The sequence below is a fragment of the Solanum pennellii genome, chromosome 10 (genome assembly GCF_001406875.1).
Source record: "Solanum pennellii chromosome 10, SPENNV200".
Classification (NCBI taxonomy): domain Eukaryota; kingdom Viridiplantae; phylum Streptophyta; class Magnoliopsida; order Solanales; family Solanaceae; genus Solanum; species Solanum pennellii.
The window spans coordinates 44,820,673-44,825,457 of record NC_028646.1 but is presented as its reverse complement, the minus strand read 5'-3'; positions in this window follow the sequence as shown (position 1 = coordinate 44,825,457).

The window sequence follows — 4,785 nt, the reverse complement described above, 5'->3', positions numbered from 1 at the left end:
TGTACCCAAGGTTATGGATTAATTTCTCCCAAGATAAAACGGATTAAACCTGTTAAAGAAATAGCGGTACCTCAAACTTCTTTAACTTCAAGGAACTGAAGAACAACAACAAGTCACACAGACTCAGTCGATCGACACTTTGATTTTATTTTGAGAGAAAAATAAATGCAGAGAAAGAAAAATTTTCAGTGTTTGAAAAAATCAAAAATTGACTTCCTTTTATAGCCATTTTCAGCAAGGAACATGTCTGTTCAGTGAAATCTGTTCAGACCCATTTTATCCAGAAAGTTGTGTCTTTTGGAAAAAATAACAACTTTTCGAAAAAATGTGTCTGTTAGGAAAATAACTACTTTTTGGAAAGTAACGAATTTTCGGAAAAGTAACGACTTTTCGGAAAAGTAACAACTTTTCAGAATGTTACAAGAGATAATATTAACAGGATTTATTTGATTTAACAAAAAACTGATTAAATAAATTTTGTCCAAAAAATTTATCAATCAATTGCCAAATCCAAATCCAAATTCGAGCCGAGCGAGCGAGCGACGACGGCGCGAGGGGGCATCTTCTTCTTATCTCTTTTAAGAAGTAATGGAAGTGTTTCCTTCTATAAGGACAACAATTTCCATTTCTTTTGCCGATATGGGAGAAATGACTTTTCATTTGCATTTTGCAAATGACTTTTCATTTTCCCTCCAAAGTAGTTCCCTCACTTTTCATATTCTCTATTTTCTTTTCTCATTCACACTTGCTAAAACCCAACAATATCTACTTTAAATATACAAGTTGGAGACACTCCCTTCCTTCTATATATACTATCTAGAATATGATTCTGAAAACAAAATTTAGGCTTAATTGCGTACCATTCAATGTATTAGTTGTAAATATATATTGGAGTTTTAGGTAACTAAGTTTGAAAGTATTAATGTAAACATTTGTGCATTCTTTCATGATAATAAGACATCTAAAACTTTCCCTGTACGTGTGAACAGTTGAACTTTGTGTTTAATTAGCTTGTTGGATGTGATCAAGACATCTTTTCGTTCAAACATACATTTTATTACTGATACTTATATACATTCTCTTTTGTTAACGTTTTTCGAACCTATAGCATAGTTCTTTCTGGATAATCATATTATGTTAGCATAATTTCATTTTATTGATTACTCTTATATTTGATCAAAAATTTCTTAATGCACTTTGACTTGAAAGACTTTGATAAGAAAAGGAAATGAAGAAGAAAGAGGTGAATGAACTTAGAGAAGTACGGTTCTGCGGTAAAGAAGAGATAGAAAATGGTGTCCAAGTTATGTAAATATATATACTTGGTGTAAACAAAAAAAAGTATATGACTTGACTATAAAACGAATACAGGTGTGAAAAACTTCCTTGTGGCAACTAAGTTAAGTAGGGAAATATTCAGAGGATAGTGGAAAAGAGAAAGTATCATTTAAAGTTGAAAGTAAGGTCAATTGAGAAAGAAGAGCTTTATATATATTGTCAATGTTTAAAGTACATGGGAAAGAGTAGTCCCCATTTGTAACCAAATACTCCTACAAGTCTCTTAAGTGACATTACATCAAAAAATAGTCATTTTGATCCTACAATTTCAAATGCTTTTATTGGTTCAGACGTTCAGTAATTATGATATGTCTTGAACTTCTTTCTGAGAGTGAGAAAATTGATATTCTCATGCCCTGCTTATATGAAACAAATGATGAGTGAAAAAGAAAAAATATTTAATATGAGGGCATTAATTGACAGTTACACTTAGTAATTTAATGATATCAATATTCCCATTTTTATCATGTTAATTAATCATATATATATATCATTTTTAACTGTAATGATAATTGTTTATTACTTTCTATGAGATCTTTTAGTAATTCAGAAATTTCTCTAAACTCATTATTCTGAAAAATAATAATCAGAGGTGTCAAAGGAATTATAATTTATAATATTATATCTTTCTTCTTCTTTTTTATATTGTAAGGTAACTATCCTAACAATTTTTCTTTTTAGATCTTCATCTATCTATCTATCTATCTATCTATATATATATATATATATATATATATATACTTGTAAAACAATGTAAATACTTAGTTCGTCTAAGAAAATGCAATAACAAACTCAACTTTACTTATATATGAAGTAATTATAGTTCTGCGGGAGATTCTCTAACTGATAACCATCACTATGACCCTAAGTGGTGATACAACGTCTTTGCCATGCTGCCAGAACTTTCCTATACTTTGTATTCGCATGAAACTCCTTAACTTATTGGATCCACTAGCTTAACTTACGTGGTCATCTAAAAAGTATGACCAATTAATACCCATGATATATACATGATATATAGCTACATGATTTTCATGGACACTTGAGTTGGTATAAACTCTCATCCATCGGTGCTCAATACTACTCCCAAAATATACTCTAGCTCACACTTTTAAAATCAACTTCCTTTCTTTGGGTTGAGATAATGCTCAACACTTAGCTTTAAAAAGCTCTTTTGGAATAATGTTCCCTAGTTCAAAACTCTTTGGGGAAATCTTAGTTTCCTCTTAACTTGAATGTGAAAACATTTATAAACTTTCTAGGGAATACTTAGTTCCCTTATAACTTTTGAAAAATAAACCCAACTATTTACTCTTTGCTTAACTTGAAACTTGAGTCTTAAATCAACTCTTAGGGAATACTTAGTTCCCTTATAACTTTGAAGGAAAGACTTCAACTTTGTACTCATTTTTTTAAACTTAAAACTTGAGCCTTAAAACGAAGTTAAGACATTTAGTAAAGACGCTTGAAAACCTTTAAGAACTTTGCTTTGGACTAGCTTCTTAAGTTTAGACTTGACTTTTAACTTCTTTGACTTTGCTCTTAACTTTTCTTGAATTGGATTATGGATTCAAGGTAATGATTTGCATTCTTGGATGACTTCTAGGTGCTTAGAAATCATTTGAAGTAATTAGAATCACTGGAAGGTGTTAATATACCTTAGAAGTACTTAAAAAAGGTAAACCAATCCGGACGCGTTTGGGGCGCACTGCGCCAGACTAGTTAGTCTGAGGAACCTTTCTGGCACACTATTGGCGCGCCGCACCAGGTGCTGCCGAGGTGTGGCTAACGAGCTTCTCTCTTCATTTTTCAATGCTAAATCCCTTAAACCTCCATAGTTCTTTTTACAAACCCTTAGGATCATCAATACATTCAATACCCAACAGATCTAACTTGGAAACAACATCGGAACTACGAATAAACATCAATAGGCATTGAATCAATTCAACCAAATAGGGATTCGACAAGATTCATCAAGAATTTACTTCTAATCATGTAAACAACTCTAAAATCACTGTAATTGAAATAAGATTGGTGTGTGGATAAATTAACCCAACATGAAAGATCTCACATACATTAATAAGGATCACCCACAACGAATTGCACTCGAAATTCCTTAGCATTCTTGGTGAATCCTTTATCTTTCTCCCTTTTCCTTCTTCTCTTCTCTTTTCTCCAAGCCCTAAATGTAAAATATCATTCTCATTTGAACTAAAACTTGTTTTTGCCCAAATATATCCCTAAAACGAAATAGAAAATAAATGGGTGAAAAGACTCGTTTGCCCTTCCTTAAATCCGGATTGGAACCTTTCTCAATCCAACAACGCAACTTGCGATAGGCATATCTCCCTCATACGATATCGAAAATGCGCAAACTCGGCGCCGTTGGAAAGATATCTCCAAGGGAATTCCAACCATATCAATAAGATGACCAAAATCACTTCTTTAACATAGAAATATTTTCCAGTTTTTCTCTTTTTTTCCAAAAGTGATTATTTTTAGTTTCTTAACTATTTCGAGTTACGAGATGTTATAGTTAATTCTCATGTGCTTACTTATTACATGATGTGATGATATAATATACATGATAAGGTTGATATCAAGTTACAAAAATAAGAAAGACCCATAGTATGGGTTTGAAGGCAAAGTGTACTAATCCAGACTAAGTGGTGATTAAATAGCTACCAGAAAGAGTATAAGACAATCCTGGCACCTAATAACCAAACTTCATAGACTCAAATAAAAGATGTAGGGCCCGAGATGGAACATGTGGCATTACATACCATTGCATAGCGCAATAGGCCTCATACCGGGAATCCTATCTTCAGAACTGGGTTTCACGTAGTTAAATTAGAGTTCGACTGATGACTATTTTGCATGTGTGCGTGTGGGGGGAGGTTTCTCTTGCAAGATACACATTGATTAAATATTCTTATACTTTATTTTTCAATCATGTTCTCCAGAAGTATAAATCATTATTGTTAGTGTTTACCGCTAGTTATGAATAGCTAAACTCCTAGCTAGGGTTATAGAACTTATCGTAGAAATGATGGTGATATAATTCTTACCATAAATATCTTATCATGAAAAGTTGATCATTGTGTATTAAGGGGGGGTGTGGTATGGAGGAAAATATTTTTCATTTTTTCATTTTTGATTGGCTTAAAATGTTTAGAAAAAGTTTTTGAATCAATTCATATTCCTCAAATATAAGGAAATTATTTCTCTTCCAAAATTAAGAAAAATATTTTTCAAAACTCTCTTTCATCCTCTAATTTCTTTTCTTACTCTACTCATACCCCTACCTGACCACCCTATTCAAAAAAATTGAAATATATTTTTATTTCTACTCCCAACCCCCTCCCCCAATCAAACAAAAAATTACAAAATGTAAGAATTATTTTTAAAATATGTTTCAAATTTTAATATTTTTTTACCTCACCCAAG